General features: G+C 46.4%; 1 long non-coding RNA gene across 1 annotated transcript; it reads left to right on the forward strand.

The window, feature by feature from the left end:
- Positions 1-14,893: 14,893 nt before the first annotated feature.
- LOC131382469 (uncharacterized) lies at positions 14,894-16,817 on the forward strand. Its single transcript, XR_009211967.1, has 3 exons — positions 14,894-15,067; positions 15,642-15,738; positions 16,705-16,817. It is a non-coding gene; the product is annotated as an uncharacterized LOC131382469 (long non-coding RNA).
- The last annotated feature ends 2,388 nt before the right edge of the window (positions 16,818-19,205 follow it).

The raw sequence follows: 19,205 nt of genomic DNA on the forward strand, positions 1-19,205 counted from the left end.
TTTTTAGTAGAGATGGGGTTTCACCGTGGTCTCGATCTCCTGAGGTCATGATCCACCCGCCTTGGCCTCCCAAAGTGCTAGGACTACAAGTGTGAGCCACCGTTCCCAGTGAAAGTATTCTTTACAAAGAATGAAGGGATGGGCTCTTGCTTGTTATCTGGCAGCAGAAACATGTCCTTAAGGCACAGACTGCTCATGCCATTGTTTGTGGTTTAGAAATGCCTTGAGCAGTTTTCTTCTTTGGGTGGGACAAATATTATTTTCCCTCATTGTGGCAAGCCAGCGACCTTCGGCATGGTTGTCATAGACATCACAAACATGTCACAGTGATGCAGAGATCTTGTTTATGGCCAATTTATCCTAGCCTGTTTAAGGCCAGTCTTGGGGCCTGTTCTCAGCACTTTTTTTTCTTTTTTTTTTTTTATTATTATACTTTAGGTTTTAGGGTACATGTGCACAATGTGAAGGTTTGTTACATATGTATCCATGTGCCATGTTGTTTTGCTGCACCCATTATTCTCAGCACTTTTTAAAACTTGCCCCACTGTGACAGTTATGTAGAGCATACCTGTGTTCTCCAGGGTTGCCCTCTCCCAGGTGGGGCTTCTTGCAGAACCATATAGCCTCAGGAGCTGCCAGGCTGAGTGTTTATCTGGGAGTGTTGCTAGTGTTGGATGTCTACATGTGTATGTGGCATTGTGTGTTTGTGTGTGTGTGTGTGTGTGTGTGTGTCCCTATAGGTGGAGTCTGCTTAAAGGAATGTAGCTAATGCACTTCAGTCCTTTTTTATTTTTTGAGTCTCTAAACCTTTTGGTGGGCTGTCTGCATGGCTGTGCTTGGGCTGCAGAACTGTGTTTTTTTTTTTTTATTTTTCTGTGGATAATAAATCTGCAGTGAATTGGTAGGTGGGCAGAGATGCACTGGTGTGCAAATGACTTTCCTCAGCAAAAAAAAAAAGCTGCTCTTCTAGAAGGAGAGGTGCACACTACACACAGAAAACAGACATTTCACAGAGTTTCATTGTCCTGTGTCCAACATAGAGAGAGACACCAGCAGTCCTCTTCACAGGGCCACTTGAATTTACCTTGAATTCAGTTTCCAGCTGAGCAGGTGATTCATGTCGTGAGGGGCACTCCTCCATCATCTTGGCATTTTATCCTGGGACATAAAGTGTGAGCAACAATAAGGTCAGATAAGGGTGAAAATACAATCTGGTAAGGGGTGGATTGGGTCTCACAACTTCACCTGCAAAAAACAAAAATAATAAAGACAGATGACACAGAACGTGCTTCCACCTCCATTCCTGTATTCCCTTAATTGCACAAGCAGTCTGCACCATGCCTCAATGTTGAGATGGGACATTTGCAACTCCAATGTGCAAGGAACATTTGGAGTGGAAATTGGGGCCACAATGGCAAATATCCATTTTGAGAGCTGTCATACTTGGAGACAATGGGAGTGAAATGGATTGAAGCTGATTGGGATGTGGTCCCCACACCTGCCTGTTCTTTTTCTGACTTCCATGTTCCTCATCAGCCTAGGGCTTCCTGGGTCTGACTCAATGACTTCTCCACTAAACATTTCCCAGTTCATGAAGAATGACCTTCATGAGAATCCATTACATGAGTGTTTCCTTCTAAATAGTGTCAATTTTTGATGATTGGGCAGTTTTGATACTTTTGAAATGATAAATACCTGAAGGGAGGCAGGACATAAAGAGCCTGCTCATCTTTCACTGACACCCACTTTTGGGGTCTCACGTATGATTTTTTCACCCAAAGAACCCTCAAAAACACAGCAGGATATATTCCAATCCCCATGCGACCTGATTCTTGCTCAAAGCCTTTTTTGAGAATGGAGTCAAAAGACGAAATTCCAGCGACCAACTCAGAGTCTCGAAACGCCTCCTCTTCGAGTGGGACCCGACCAAGGAGATGGCCTAAAGTGCCCCTGAGGTTGAGATTTTTATGATCCTGCAGTGGGATTCTGCAGGCAGCCTTTTTCCTGATACTAGGCCAGCTCTTCCTGTACCATGTTTTGCTGCTTAAACAGGCTGACAGCTCTGACACTCGTGTACCCAAGCCTGCCTCATGAATATTCATGTGCTAGTCTCAGGGCACCAGGCCTGATTGTGAGCTCTGGCTAGCATCACAATGAATGTCACTCTTGCCTAAGAACAAGTCCCTGCCGCTTGGTGGAGAAGGAGACCTTTGTGGGGTTGTGTCAGCAGTGGACCCTTGCCTGTCTTCTTGGTGGGATCCACAAGATGCTCCCATGATCCAAGGAAAGGGGAGACACGAGCCATGCTGAGAAAATATCAAGCAAAGCCCCAGAAATAAAGCATGAAATCCCAAGGGATCCAAAAAATATCTGCAGGATTCCTCATGCCTGCCTAGATGTTGGACTGAGTCTCTCAGAAACTTGCCCCAGTTTGTTTTCCAAGTACAGCCTGGCTGTTTTCCTCAGGGTTGCTGTTTCCAAGGTGGGGCTTCCTGCAGAACCATGAAGCCTCAGAAGCTGCCAGGCTGTGTTTTTCTGTGAAAGTGTTGTGCGTGTCAGATGTCTGCATGTGTGTGTGGCATTTTGTGTTTGTGTATGTGTGTGTGCACCTGTAAGTGGAGTCTGATTTAAAGAATGTGGCTAACGCACTTCAGTGATTCTTTTTGTTTGAATCCCCCTGTGTTTTGGTGGCCTGTATGTTTTGCTTTGCTTGGGTTTTGGGGCTTGGAGTTCTTTATTTTTCTGTGGATCATGAATCCACAGTTAAGTGGGAGGTGGGCTAATAACCCACCCTACTAAAAAACCCAATCTTCTAGAAAGAAGAGGTGTACACAATACCAAAAATAAATAAATAAATAAATAAATAAATAAATAAATAAATAAATAAATAAATAAATAACAGACAGAGAACCTCCACAAAGTTCTCCTTCTCCACCAAGCTGCAGGGACTTGTCCTTAGGAAAGGACAAGTATTTCATTGTCCTGCAGCCAACCGAAAGAAAGTGGCATTCCTGTAAGCAGGGCCCCCTGAATGTACCTCGAATCTGGTTCCAAGAACAGCAGGTGTTTCACATTGTAAGGGCGCACTCCTCCATCCTCTTGGCATTTCATCCTGGGCATAACATGTGAGCAGCAATAAGGTCAGATTGGGGTGAGAACACAATCTGGTGAGGGGTGGATGGGGTCCCACAACTTCCACCTGCAAAAAAATAAAAACAGATGACATGGAAGGTGCTTCCAACTCCATCCCCACGTTCCTTTAATTTCACAAGCAGTCTGCACCATGGCCCAGTGTTCAGCTGGGAGTACTCCAGTGTGCAAGAAACATTTAGGTGCAAATTGGGACCATCCTGACAAATTCCCTATTTGAGGGTTTTCATACTTGGAGCAAAATGGTAGTGAAATGGATTGATGCTAGGTGGGATGTGGCCTTCACACCTGTCTCTTCTTTTCCTTACTTCCATGCTCCTCATAGTCTCGGGTTTCCTGCATCTGACTCAATGACTTCCACACTAAAAGTTTCCCAGATCACAGAGAATGACCCTGATGAGAATCCATTGAGTGAGTGTTTCCTTCTAAACAGTATCAATTTTTAATGATTGAGCAGCTTTGACACTTTTAAAACAGTAAATTCATGTTACAACCGCCAACAAAGAAACTCCTGTTCTCCCCACTCTATTGGAAGGTCGCATGATTCCTGTAGGATAAGAAGCAGGCAGCCACATCTGGCTTTTGTCTGGTAATCTAGCCTCTGTTTTCTTTCATCTGCACAGCCTTCTCATTGTGGAGGGGCTCTTTCATTGGGCTCTGAGGGATGGGACAGCCTCTAGTCACAGATTATTTAGCTGCCAGAAATTTCAGACAGCAAAAGGGACATTGGGTAACCTGGCTGCCCTCCAGGCTGTGGGACATTTTCTTGTTGTGGTGGCTGAGGTGGTTTTCACTTTGTGGGAGGATTTTGGGTCCTCTGACAGGAATCATTGAACATTGCTTAGATTTCAGCACAAGGCAGCTCATTCTCTCAGCGGTACCATGATTTTTCTTTGCTTTCATTGGGAATAAACACTGCTTTTCAACACAACTACTGGACACCCTTTTCAGATTGCAATTTTAACATACGGCCTCTGAGACACTCTCTCAACCTTATCTACACTCATGAGAGGACAGTCTGATGTATAAGAACACTGCTCCAACTTGGACTTGCCTTAGTCATTGTTCCTGCATCTCCCAGAGAGCTCCTCTGAGGCCTAGAATGAAGGGAAGCACTGAGGTCAAAAGCCCAGCCATCTTTTGCTGACACCTGCTTCTGGGGTCTCATGTATGATTTTACAACCCAAGGAACCCTCAACAACACAGCAGAATATATTCCAATTTTCATGGGACATGATTCTCGCACACCACCTCTTTTGGGAATGGAGTCAAAGGAGCAGTTTCAGTGACCAACTCACAGACTTCAAATACCTTTAAGGGTCCCACAGTGTGTTTCTGCAGGCAGCCTTTTTCCCAATACTAGGCTGGCTCGGTCTGTACCATGTTTTTCTGCTTAGGCAGTCTGACAGCTCTGACAGTTTTGTGCCGGAGCCTGCCTCACAAATATGCACGCAGTAGTCTCAGAGCACCAGTCCTGACTGTGAGCTGTGGCTAGCGTCACAGTGAATGTCACCTTTGACTAAGGACAAGTCCCCGCAGTTTGGCAGTGAAGGAGACCTTTGTGAAGGTGCATCGACACTGGACCCTCACCTGTTTTCTCTGTTGCATCCACAGAACAGTCCCATGATCCTAGGAGAGGTCAGCCATGAGTTATCCTGTGGAAACATCAAGCAAAGCACCAGCAATAAAGTGCAAAATTCCAAAGGATCCAAAAATATCTGCGGAATATCTCATACCTGCCTAGATGTTATAAGGGTGAATCTTTTTGAAAGTTGACCTAGTTTGATATCTAAATATAGCCTACCAGTGTTCTCCAGAGTTGGTCTCTCCCAGGTGGGGCTTCATGCAGAACCACACAGCCTCAGGTGCTGCAGGCCATTTGTTTCTGTGGGAGTGTTGTGAGTTTTGGTTGTCTGCAGGTGTGTGTGGCTGTGTGTGTGTGTGTGTGTGCACCCATGCATGCCTGTAAGTGAAGGCTGCAAAAAGGAATGTGGCTAATGCACTGCAGTGCTTCCGTTTTTCTTTTTTTTTTCTTTGAATCTCCCAACCTTTTGGTGGCTTGTCTGTGTGGCTTTCTTTGCCTGGACTGTGGGTCTCCGTGTTCTTTACTTTTCTGTCAATCATGAATCTGCAGTAAATTGGCAAGCTGGCTGAGACTGCAAGGTTCCAAATCACCGCCCCCTGCAAAAAAAAAAAAAAAAGCCACTGTTCTAGAAAGAGGAAGAGCACACCACACCCAAGAATAGACATCTCCCAGTGTTTCATTGCCCTTTGGCTAACCCAGGGAGAGACACTAGCAGCCCTGTCTGCAGAGCTCCTTGTATTTACCTCCAATTTAGTTCAGCTGAGCTGGTTCTTCTTGTCATGACAGTCACTCTTCCATCCCCTTGGATTTCTATTGTGATACAGAGTGTGAGAAACAAAATGGTCAGATAGCAGTGATGATACAATCTAGTGAGGCATAGATGGAGTTCCACACTTCTACCTGCCAAAAAGGTGAAGAAAAGTGACACAGAAGGTACTTCAAATTGCAGCTCTACATTCCCTCAATTGCACAAGCAGCCCACACCATGGCCCAGTGTTCAGGTGGGTGTACTCCAACGTGCAGGGAACATTTGGAGTATAAACTGGGGCCATGCTGGAAACCTCCCAATATGAGGGCTTTCATACCTGGAACCAAATGTGAGTGGGATGGATTGTTGCTGAGTGGGATGTGGCCTCCACCCTTGCCCCTTCTTTCCCTGACTTCCATGTTCCTCATCAGCCTAGGGTTTCCACGTTCTGGCTCTACATCTTCCACATTAAAGTTTCCTAGTTCAAAAAGGACAACACACATAAGAATCTATTTTGTGAGTGTTTCCTTCTAAATACTATCACCCTTCAATGACTAGGCAGCTGCAATACTTTTAAACCTTAATACGCCATTACACCGACAACAAGGAAACTTGTTTTCCAGCTTTTGTTGGAGGGTGGCATGATTCTTGTAGGATGAGAAGCAGGCAGCTGTGTCTGGATTTACCTGGTAATCTTGGCTCTCTTTCACTTTACCTGCATGTTATTTCTCATTGTGTGTGTTTGTAGAGGGGGGACGGTCTTCACTGGGCTTCTGCTGGAATGGACTGCCTCTTGCCAGAGATCTCTTGGCTGCCAGAAATTTCAGGGAGCCAAAGGGATTTTGGATAGGCTGGCTACTCTCCAGATTGTGGGAGGTGGTCTCACTGTGGGGGCTGAATATGTTTGCACTTTGCAGGAGGCTTTTGGGTCCTCTGACAGGAATCTTTGAAGGTTGCTGGGACTTCAGAACAAGTCAGCTCTTTCTCTCAGGGGAACCTTGGTTTTTATTTTCTTTCACAGGGGGTTAATATTGCCCCTCAACAGCATTACTGGACACCATTTTCTGGATTGGAATCGCCACAGATGGTCTCTGAGGCACTGTCTCAACCTCATCTATACCCGTGAGAGGCCAGTTCAAGGCATGAGAACACTACTCCACCTTTGATTTGCCTTTGTCATGGTTCTTGTCTTTTGCTGGGAGCCCCTGTGAGGTCCAGGATGAAAGAAAGCAGTGAGGTTGAGGGCCCAGCTATCTTTCTCTGACACCCGCCTCTGGAGTCTCAGGTATGATTCCATCACCCAAAGACCCCTGAAAATCTTACCAGACTGCATTCCCATCACCATGGGAACCGATACTTGCACACAGCCACTTTCAGGAGTGGAGGCAGAAGAGCTGTTTGCAGCTCACAGTTTTGAAATGCCTCCTTCCCCAGGGGGACCTGAAAAGGCCCTACATTCGAGACTTTCAGGGTCCAGCTGTGGGATATCACAGACAAATTTTTTCCTGATACCAGACCAACTCTTCCTGTATCATTTTCTTCTGCGTAGGCAGGCTGACAGCTCTGACAGAAAGGTGTTGGTGCCTGCCTCGTGAATGCGCGTGAGCTAGACTCAAGGCATCAGGACTGAGTTGTGAGTTCAGGATAGTGTCACCTTGAATGCCACAGATGCCCAGCAACAAGTTCCTGCAACTTGGCAGAGAAGGAGACCTCTGTGGAGGTGTGTTGGTGATGGATTCCTGCCTGTTTTCTTTGTGGAATCCACAGAATAATCTTATAAACTTAGGAGAGGGCAGATGTGAGCCAGGCTGAAGAAATGTCAAACAGAGACCTAGGAATAAACAGCAAAGTACCTAAGGATCAAAAAGGATCTGCAAGTTGCCTCAGGCCTACATAGATGTTGTAGGGGTGAGTCTTTTTGAAACTTGCCCCACTATGATTTCTAGCTACAGCCCTGCTGTGTTCCTCGGGGTTGCTCCCTCCTAGGTGGGACTTACTGCATAAACATGCAGCCTCAGAATCTGCCAGGCTGTGTGTTTCTGTGGGAGTGTTGCAAGAGGTGTATGTCTGCATATGTGTTTGACTCTGTGTGTCTGTGTGGGGTGGCGGGGGGCACATGCCTGTATGTGGAGTCTGCTGAAAGGAATGTGGCTAACGCACTGCAGCGCTTTTTTGGAAATCTTCCAACCTTTTGTTGGCCTGTCTGTGTGGCTCTGCTTGGGCAGCTGGGCTCCGTGTTCTTTGCTTTTCTTTGGATCATGAATCTGCAATGCATTTAGAGGCTGGCCAAGACCTGTTGGGGCCCAAATCAAATCACCTCCCCCTTACAAAAAAAGCCACTCTTCTAGAAAGAAGAGGAGCACACCACACCCAGGAAAAGACATCTTCCAGTGTTTCATTGTCTTACATCCAATAGAGGGAGAGACACTTGCAGTCCTGTCTGCAAGCCCCTTGAATTTATCTAGAATTCATTTACCAGCTGAGCAAGTGCTTCACATCATGAGGGGGCACTACTCCAACATCTTCAGATTTCATTCTGGAACACAGAGTGTGAGCAGCAATAAGGTGTGATGGCGTAAAGATACATCTCATTAGGGGTGGATAGTGTCTTGCACCTTCACCTGCAAAAAAGGTGAAAACAGATGACACAGAAGGTGTTTCCAACTACATGTCCACTTTCCTTTAATTGCACAAAAAGTCCACACCGTGATTCGGTTTTCAGGTGGGCATAATCAGACATGCAGGGAACGTTTGGAGTGCAAACTGGGGCCATCATTGTAAGCTACCAATTTGAGGGATTTCATACTCAGAGGCAAATGGCAGTGGGATGGAATGATGCTGGGTGGGATCTGGCCTCCACACCTGCCTCTTCTTTTTCTGACTTCCATGTTCCTTGCAGCCTAGAGTTTCCTGGGTCTGTCTCCACATCTCCCACACTAAACATTTCCCAGTTCATGGAGGACGACCCCCCTGGGAATCCATGGCGTGACTATTTTCTTCTAAACAGGGCCACATTGTAATGACTGGGCAGCTGTGATAATTTTTAAAGTGTAAATTCCCATTACAGCCACCAACAAGGAAACTCTTGTTCTCTGGCTTCTATTAGAGGGCTATAAGATTTCTGTAGGATGAGAAGCAGGTAGCAGTGTCTAAATTTGCCTTGTAATCTAGGCTCTGATTGACTTAATCTGCACATCCTTTCTCATTATAGAGACGGTCTTTCATTGGGCTCTTGCTCAATGGGAATCCCTCTCACCACAGATCTTTTGGCTGCCAGGGATTTCAGGGAGCAAAAGGGACTTGGATAGGATGGCTGCATTCCAGTTTGTGGGTAGTGGTCTCTTTGTGCGGGCTGAAGTTGTTTGCACTTTGCAGGAGGCTTTATGGTCATCTGACAAAAATATTTGAATGTTGCTGGGACTCCAGCACATGTCACCTTGTTCCTCTGGTGAGCCTTGATTTTTCTTTGCTTTCATTGTGGGCACACATTGCCCCTCAACAGCATTACTGGACACAGTTTCCAGGCTTCCAGTCATCAAAGATGACCTCTGCAACACTGTCTCAACCTCATCTGCACAAGTGAGATACCAACTCGACCTGTGAGAACACTGCTTCTACTTGGACTTGCTTCAAGTACGTGGTTCAAGTACTTCCCAGAAAGCCCCTGCAAGGCCCAGCATTAAGGGAGACAGTGAGGTCAAGTGAGTGGCCATCTTTTTCTGGAACCCGACTCTGGGGTCTCAGGTATTTTTCTATCACCCCAAAACCCATCAACAACTCACCACACAATATTCCAATACCCATGGGACTCAATTCTTGCACAAAGCCTCTTTCGGGAATAGACTATGAAGAGTAGTTTTCAGTGACCATCTCAGTGTTGAAACACCTTCTCCTCCATGATGACGACCCAAAGGGGCCCTGAGTTTGAGACTTTCAGGTTCCTCCAGTGGGATATCACAGGCAGGCTTTTCACCGATATCAGGCCTGCTCTGCCATTACCATTTTCTCCACTTAGGCAGCCTGACAGCTCAGACAGCTGGGCGCCTGAGTCTGCGTAGCAAATGCACATGCACTAATCTTAGGGCACCAGGCCTGACCTTTAAGCTCTGGCTTGCATCACAATAAATGCCACCGTTGCCTAGCAACAAGTCCCTGTGGCTTGGGGAGAAGGAGACCTCCGTGGAAGTGTGTAGGCGGTGAACTCTCACCTGTCTTCTCTGTGGGATCCATGGAAGAGTCCCATGATCCCAGGAGATGTGAGCCAGCCTGAAGAAATGTCAAGCAGAGCCCCAGAAATAAACTACACATCCCCAAGGATCAAAAAGGATCTGCAGGATGAGTGAGGCCTGCCTAAACTTTGTAGGAGTGAGTCTTTTTCAAACTTGCCACACAGAAATTTCTTGGTACAGCCTGCCTGTGTTCCATGGGGTTGCTCTCTCCCAGATGGGGTTTCCTGCAGAATCATGCAGACAAAGAAGCTGTGGGCTGTGTTTCTGTGGGAGTGTTGCATGTGTGTGTGGCTTTGTGTGTGGGTGTGTGTATGTGTGTGTGATTGTGTGTGTGCCTATAAGTGGAGTCTGCTTGAAAGAATATGGCTAATGCACTGCAGTTTTTTGTTTGTTTGTTTGTTTGTTTGTTTGAGTCTCTTAACTTTTGCTTCCCTGTCAGTGTGGATCTGCTTGGGCTGTGGGTCTCTGTGTTCTCTAATTTTCTGTGCATCTTCAATCCACAGCAAATTGGGAGGCTGGCTGAGAACCACCAGAGTCCAAGTCACCTCTCTCTGAGAAACAAAACAAAACAAAAACAAAACAAACAAACAAAATCACTCTTCTAGAAAGAAAAGGAGCACACCACACCCAAGAGCAGACATATCCCAGTGTTTCATTGTCCTGCAGAAAATCCAGGGAAAGACAACAGTGGTGATGGTTGCAGGCCCCTTGAATTTACCTTGAATTCTGCCCCAGTAGGGCAGGTATTTTATATTGTAAGGGGGCACTCCTCCATCATCTTGGGATTTCATCTGTGACACAGAGTGCGAGCAGCCATATGGTCAGACATAGGTGAGGATACACTGGTGAGGGGTGGATGGGGATCCACACCTTCACTGGCAAAAAAGTTGAAGACAGATGACACAGAAGGTATTTCCAATGGCATCCCTGCATTCCCTTAATTGCACAAGCAGTTCACACCATGGTCTGGTGTCCAGGTGGGAGTACTCCAATGTGCAGGGAACATTTGGAGTGAAAACTGTGGCCATACTGGCAAGCTCCTGATTTGAGAGCTTTCCTAACTGGAGCCAAATCAGAGTGGGATGAATTAATGCTTGGTAAGATGTGGCCCCCACAATTGCCTCTTTTTTCCTGAACTCCATGTTGCATGTCAGTCTAGGTATTCCTGGGTCTGACTCAATGTCTTCCAAACTAAATGTTTCCCATTTCACGGAGAACAACCCTCATGTAAATCCATTGTGTGAATGTTTCCTTCTAAACACTGTCACGTTTTAATTACTGTGTAGCTGTGATAGTTTTAAGACCATAAATTCCCTTTACAGCCACCAACAAGGAAACAGTTTTTCTCTAACTTGTGTCGGAGACCTGCATGATTCATGTAGAATGAGAAGCAGGCGGGCATGTCTGGATTTTGCCTCTTAATCTAAGCTGTTTCATTTCATCTTCATATCTTTCTCACTGTGGAAGGGGTTGTTGCTAGGTGGGACTGACTATAGCCACATATCTTTCATCTGCCAGGGATTTCTGAAACCAAAAGGGACTTCAGTCAGCCTGGCTGCACTCCTTGTTGTGGGTTGTGGTCTCAATGTGGGGGCTGAGGTTGTTTGCACTTTACAGGAGGAGTATGCATCCTCTGACAGAAATCTTTGAACATAGCTTGTGCTCTAGCACAAGTCAGCTCATTCTCTCAGGTGAGCATGATTTTTCTTGGATTTCAGGGGCTTACACATTGCCCCTCAACAGCATTACTGGACACACTTCTCAGGCGTGAGAACACTGAGCCACCTTCAACTTGCATTTGTTGTTGTTCCTGCCTTTCCCAGAGAGCCCTTGTGAGGCCCACGATGAAGGGAGCCATTGAGTTTCAAGAGCTTGTCCATATTTTGCTGAAATCTACCACTGGGGTCTCAGATATGATTCCATCATTCAAAACCCCACAAAAACTCACTGGACTATATTTCAGTCCCCATGGGGCCCGTTTCTTGCACACAACCTCTTTCAGGAATGAAGTCAGAAGAGCAGTTTTCAATAACCACAGTCTTGAAACGTCTCTTTCTCCAGCGTGACCTGACCTCGGAGACGACCCGAAGAGGTCCTAAGGTCAACACTTTTAGGGACCCACATTTGGTTATCCCAGACACTTTTTTTTTTCTGATAACAGGCCAGCTCTGCCTGTATCATTTACCTCTGCTGAGGCAGGATGACAGCTCTGACAGCCAGGCACCCAAGCCCCCCTCCTGAATGTGCATGCACTAGCCTCAGAACACCAGGTCTGAGCTGTGAGCTCTGGCTAGTGTCACAATGAATAACCCCTTTACCTAGCAACAAGTCCCTGCAGCTTGGTGGAGAAGGAGATCTCCATGGAGCTGTGCCCACCCTGGACTCTCTCCTGTCTTCTCTGTGTTATTCTTGGGTTAGTCCTGTGATCCCAGGAAAGGGGATATGTGAGCAAGCCTGAAGAAACCTCAAACAGAGCCCCAGGAATAAACCACTAATCTCTAAGGATCCAGAATGATCTACAGGATGCCTCAGGCTTGTCTAGACATTGTAGGTGTGAGTCATTTTGAAACTTGCTCCACTGTAATTTCTAGGTACTGCCCTCCTGTGTTCCCTGGGGTTGCTCTCTCCCAGGTGGGGTTTCCTGCAGAACCACGCAGGCTCAGAAGCTGCCAGACTATGTGATTCTGTGAGAGTGTTGCATGTGTTGGATGTCTGCTGTGTGTGTCTCATTGTGTGTGTTTGTGTGTGTGTATGGCAGTTTGTGTGTGTGTTTTCCTCTAAGTGGAGACTGCATAAAGGAATGTGGCTAATGCACTTCAGCGCTTCTGTTTTTTTTTAATCTCTCTACCTTTTGGTGACCTGTCTGTGTGGCTCTGCTTGGGCTGAGGGGTTCTGTGTTCTTTATTTTCCTGCGGATCATGAATCCATAGTGAATTAGGAGGTTTGCTGAGTTCTGCCGGTGTTTATATCACCACCCCCTGAAAAAAAAGCCACCTTCTAGAAAAAAGAGGAGCAAACCAAGCAAAAACAGACATATCCCAGTGTTTCACTGTCCTGCAGAAAACCCAGGAAGAGGCACTAGCAGTACTTTCCACAGGGCCCCTTGAATTTAAATAGACTTTGGTTCCCAACCAAGCATGTGCTTTATGCCGAGAGGGGGAACACCTCCATTTTCTTGGGATTTCATCCTGGGACATAGATTGTGAGCAGCAATAAGGTCAGGTAGTGGTGAGGATACAATAGTGTGAGGGGTGGATGGGATTCCACAACTTCACCTGCAAAAAAAATGTAGATAAATGACACACAAGATGCTTCCAACTCCATCCCCACATTCCCTTAATTGCACAAGCAGACCATAGCATGGCCCAGTGTTCAGATGGGAATACTCCAACGTGCAAGGAACGTTTGGAATGCAAATTGGGGTCATCCTGGCTAACTCCTGTTTTTAGAGCTTTCAAACCCAGAGCCAAATGAGCATGGAATGGATTGATGCTGGGTTTGATTTGACCTCCACACTTGCCTGTTATTTTCATGACTTTCATGTTTCTCCTTGGCCTAGGGTTTCCTGGGTCTGTGTCATCGACTTCTACACCTAACTTTTCCCATTTCACAGCGAACAACCCTCATGGGATTCTATTGCATGAGTGTTTCCTTCTAAACATTGTCGCGTTTTAATGACTGGGCATCTTTGATACTTTTAAAACTGTAAATTGCTGTTACAACTGCCAGCAAGGAAACTCCTTTTTTCCCACTTCTATCAGAGGACTGCATGATTTCTGTAGGATGAGAGGTAGGCAGCCATGTCTGCCTGTGGTTGGTTATCTAGCCTCAGTTTCATTTCATTTGCATGATCTTATTGTGGAGGGGCTGTTTCACTGGGCTGTTGCTGAATGGGACTGCCTCTTGCCACAGATTATTTAGCTGCCAGGAATTTCAGAGATCAAAAGGGACTTCAGGTAGGCTGGCTGCTCTCCAGTTTGTGGGTTTTTATCTCATTGTTTGGGCTGATAATGCTTGCACTTGGCAGGTTTTTTGGTCCTCTGACAGGAATAATTGAACATTGCTTGGACACCAGCAAAACGCAGCTCATTCTCTAAGGTTAGCGCTGATTTTTCTTTAATTTCTTTTCTTTTTTTTTTTTTTTTTTTTGAGACAGAGTCTCACTCTGTCACCTAGGCTGGAGTGCAGTGGCACAATCTCAGTCACTGCAAGCTCTGCCTTCTGGGTTCATTCCATTCTCCTTCCTCAGCCTCCCTAGTAGGTGGGAATACAGGCACCCGCCACCATGCCAGCTAATTTTTTTGTATTTTTAGTAGAGACAGGGTTTCACCATGTTAGCCAGTATGGTCTTGATCTCCTGATCTCATGATCTGCCTGCCTCCACCTCCCAAAGTGCTGGGATTACAGGCATGAGCCACTGACCGCTGCCCTTTTCTTTACTTTCATGGGGAATCCACAGTGTCCCTCAACAGTACTACTGGACATCATTTTAGGCTTGTCTTTGCCACAGATGGCCTCTGAGACACAATCTCAACCTCATCTGCAAATGTGAGAGGCCAGTCTGAGGTATGAGAGGACGTTGCAAGGTGGACTTGAGTTTGTCAGTGTTCCTGCCTTTCCCAGAAAGCCCCTGTGAGGCCCAGGATGAAGGGAGGTAGTGAGGTGAAGAGCTCAGCCATCTTTCACTGACACCCAGCTCTGGGGTCTCAGGTATGATTCTATCACTCAAAGGCACCCTCAACAACATGCCATCCTATATTCCAATCCCCATGGGACCCAATTCTTGCACACAGCCTATTCCGGGAAAGGAATCAGAAGAGCAGGTTCCAGCAACCACCTCACAGTCTCAAAACACCTCCTTTTCCAGTGGGATGTGACCACAGAGTCAGCGCGAAGGGGCACTGGGTTTGAGATATCTAGGGACCCACAGTAAGTTGTTGCCAGAAATCTTTATTTTTGATACCAGGCAAACTCTGCCTGTACCATTTTCCTCTGCTTTGGCAGCCTGACAGCTCTGACAGCTAGGCATCCAAGCCTGGCTCATGAATGCTCATGCCCTAGTATAGAGCAGCAGGCCTGATTTGAGCTCTCGCTAGTGTCACAATTAATGTCACTGTTGCCTAGGGACAAGTCCCAGTGGCTTGGCAGAGAAGGAGACCTCCATGGTGGTGCATCAGGTGGTACTCTCACCTCTCTTCTCTGTGGGATCCAAGAGACAGTCCCATGATCCTAGGAGAGGGCAGACATGAACCAGCCTGAAGAAACATCAAACGGAGCTCCAGGAATAAACCACAAAATTTCTAAGAAGCCCAAATCATCAATGGGATTCCTCAGGCCTGTGTAGACATTGCGGGGGTGAGTTTTTTTGAAACGTGTGTCACTGTGATTTCTAGGTACAGCCCCCCTGTGTTCCCCAAGGTTGCTCTCTCCCGGGTGAGACTTCTTGAAGAAACACACAGCCTTAGAAGCTGCTAGGCTGTGTGATTCTGTGAGAGTGTTGCAAGTGTTGGATGTCTGCGTGTGTGTGTGGCATTTTGTGTGTGTGTGTGTGTGTATGTGTATGTGTGTGTGCCTGTATGTGGATCCTGCTTAAAGGAATGTGGCTAATGCACTTATGCCTTTCTCTTATTTTGAGTCTCCCAACCTTTTGGTGGCCTGTCTGTGTGGTTCTGCTCAGGTTGAGGGGCTCCGTGTCCTTCATTTTTCGGTGGATCATGAATCCGCAGTGAATTGGGAGGCAGGCTGATAACGGCCAGTGTCCAAATCTCCTCCACCTTCAAAAAAACCACTCTTCTAGAAAGAAGAGGGAGCACACCACACCAAAAAATAGACATCTCCTTGTGTTTCATTGTCCCGCAGCCAAGGCAGGGTGAGACACTGGCAGTCTTGTCTGCAGGATACTTGAATTTACCTTGAATTCTGTTCCCAGTTGAGCAGGTGCTTTACGTCGTGAGTGGGCACTACTTCATCATCTTGGCATTTCATCCTGGGACATTGAGTGTGAGCAGCAAATAAGTCACATAAAGGTGAGGATACTATCTGGTGAGGAGTGAATGGGATCCCGCAATTTAACCTACAAAAATAATGAGGACGGATAACACATAAGATGCTTCCAAATTTATCCCTGCATTATCTTAATTATACAAGCAGTCAACAAGATGACCGGGTGTTCAGGTGGGAGTACTCCAACGTGCCAGAAACATTTGAAGTGCCTATTGGGGCCAACCTGGCAAACTCCCAATTTGAAAGATTTCATACCCGAAGCCAAATGAGATTGGAATGGATTGATGCTGGCTGGGATTTGGACTCCACATTTACCTCTTTCCCTGACTCCCATGGTCCTCGTCTTCCACACCAAAGGTTTTCCATTTCATGGATAACAACCCTCATGGGATTTCATTGAATAAGCATTTTCTTCTGAACACTGTCAAGTTTTAATGACTGGGCAGCTTTTATATTTTTTAATGCATAAATTGCAGTTACAGCTCCCAACAAGGAAACTCTTGTTTCTCTGACTTCTTTTGGAAGGCTACATGATTCCTGTAAGATGAGAAGCAGGCAGCTGTGTCTGGCTTTTGCCTGGTATTCTAGCCTTTTTTTCATTTCACCTGCACAGCCTTCTTATTGTGGATGGGCTCTTTCATTGGCATGTTGCTGTATGGGACTTCTTTTCACCACAGATTATTTAGCTGTCAGGGATTTCAAAGAGCAAAAGACACTTAAGGTAGGCTGGCTGCACTCCAGGTTGTGGGTCATTGTCTTGTGGAAGCTGAGGTTGTTTGCACTTTGCTTAAAATCTGTCACCCAAGCCTGCCTCACAAATGGGCACGCACTAGTCTCAGGGTACCAGGCCTGAGTGTGAGCTCTGGCTAGTATCACACTGAATGTCACTGTTGCCTAGCAACAAGTCTCTGCAGCTTGGAGGAGAAGGAAACCTCCATGGAGAAGCATCAGCAGTGGACTCTTACCTGTCTTCTCTGTGGGATTCATAGAATAGTCCCAGGATCCTAGGAGAGGGCAGACATGATCCACCCTGAAGAAACATCAAGCAGAGCCCCCGGAATAAACCACGAAATCCCTTAGTATCCAAAAGGATCTTCTGGATTCTTCAGGCCTCCGTAGACATTGTATGGGTGAGTCTTTTTGAAAGTTGCCTCAATGTTATTTCTAGGTATAGCCTGCCTCTCTTCCACGGGGTGTCTGTCTTTCAGGTGAGGCTTCCTGCAGAAGCATGGACCCTCAGGAGCTGCCAGGTTTTGTGCTCCTTTGGAAGCGTTGTGAGTGTTGGATGTCTGTGTGTCTAAGTGGCACTGTGTGTGTGTGTGTGTGTGTGTGTGTGTCTATAAGTGGAATCTGCTTAAAGGAATGTGGTAAACGTAATTCAGCTCTTGATTTTTTTGAGTCTGCCAATCTTTTGTTGGCTTATCTGTGTGGATTTGCCTTCACTGCAGGGCCCTATCTTCTTTATTTTTCTGTGGATCTTGATTCCACAGCAAATTGGCAGGCTGGCTGAGACCTGCCAGTGTCCAAATCACCTCCCTCTGGAAAAAGAAATTCAGTCCTCTAGAAAGAAAATAAGCACACCACACCAAAAGACAGACATCTCCCCATGTTTCATTGTCCTTCAGCTAATACAGGTAGAGACACAAGAAGTCCTATCTGCAGAGCTCCTTGAATTTACCTCAAATTTGGTTCACAGTTGAGCAGATGCTTACAGTCATGAGGGGGCACTCCACCATCATTTTGGGATTTTTATCCTGGGACATGGAATGTGAGCAGCAATAAGGCAAAATAGGTGTGAGGATACTATCTTGTGAGAGTTGGATGGGGTCCCACAAGTTCACCCACAAAATAAAAATGAAGACTGATGACACAGAAGGTGATTCCAACTCCATCCCCACCTTCTCTGAATTGCACAAGCAGTTCACAGCATGCCCCAGTGTTCAGGCAGAAGTACTCCAATGTGTATGGAATATTTGGAGTGCAAACTGGGGCCATCCTGGCGAACTCCCGATAAGAGCTCTTTCATAACAGGAGCCAAACAGGAGTAGAAAGGATTGATGCTGGCTAGGATGTGGCCTTCACACTTGCATTTTCTTTTGCTAACTTCCATGTTCTTCATCAGCCTAAGATTTCCTAGGTCTGGCTCAAGGACTTCCACACTAAACCTTTCCCAGTTCACGGAGAACAACTCTTATGAAAATCCATTGCATGAATGTTTCCTTCTAAACACTGTTATGTTTTAAAGACTGGGCAGCTTTGATACTTTCAAACAGCAAATTACTGTTACAGCCACCAAAAGGAAGCTCTTATTATTTCACTTCTATCAAAGGGGTGCATGATTCTTGTAGGATGAGAAGCATGCCGCCATGTCTGGCTTTTTCCTGGTAATTCAGCCTGTTTCATTTCACCTACAGAGCCTTTTCATTGTGGTTGGGCTCTTTCATTGGGCTGTTGATGGATGGGACTGCCTCTTGCTACAGATTATTTAGCTGCCAGAAATTTCAGAGACCAAAAAAGATGTCAGAGAGGCTGGCTGTGCTCCAGGTTGTGGGTCACTGTCTCATTGCCAGAGCTGAGATTGTTTGCACTTTGCTGGATGCTTTTGGGTCCTCTGACAGGAATCATTGAACAATGCTTGGACTCCAGCATAACGCAGCTCATTCCCTAAGGTGAGCCTTGATTTTTCTTTGTTTTCATGTGCAATCCACAGTGCCCCTCACAGCACTACTGGACACCCATTTCAGGCATGTCACCACCAATGATGGCCTCTGAGACACTGTCTCAATTGCATCTGCACTGCTGAGAGGCCAGTCAGGAGGTATGAGAACACTGCTATACCTTGGACTTGACTTTGTCGTGGTTCCTGCCTTTCCCAGGGATCCCTGGTGAGGCCCAGGATGAAGGGTGGTAGTTGAGGTCTGGAGTCCAGCCATCTTCCATTGACACCCTTCTCTGGGGTCTCAGGTATGATTTTATCAGTAAAAGATTTCTCAACAACACACTAGACTAAATTGCAGTCCCCATGGGATCCAATTCTTGCACACAGCTTCTTTCGGGAATGGAGTCAGAAGAGCAATTTCTGGCAACTACCTCATAGTCTCAAAATGCCTCCTCTTCCATCAGGACCTGACCATGGAATTGGCCCGAAGGGGTCCTAGGGTCAAGAATTTTTAGGTCCTGTAGTGGGTTTTCAGAGGCAGCCTTTTTCCAGGTACCAGGCCAACTCTGCCTGTACGCTTTTCCTCTGCTTAGGCAGACTGACAGCTCTGAGAGCTGGGTGACACAGCCTGCCTCATAAATGTGCATGCACTAGCCTCATGGCAACAGGCCTGATTGTGTGCTCTGGCTAGCATCACAATGAATGTCAACATTGCCTAACGACAAGTCCCTGAAGCTTGGAGCAGATCTTCCTGGAGTTAGATCAGCAGTGGACTCTAGCCTGTCTTCTTTGTGGAATCCACGAGATAGTCCCATGATCCTAGGAGAGGCG

The sequence above is a fragment of the Hylobates moloch genome, unplaced genomic scaffold (assembly GCF_009828535.3).
Source record: "Hylobates moloch isolate HMO894 unplaced genomic scaffold, HMol_V3 SCAFFOLD_25, whole genome shotgun sequence".
NCBI lineage: Eukaryota > Metazoa > Chordata > Mammalia > Primates > Hylobatidae > Hylobates > Hylobates moloch.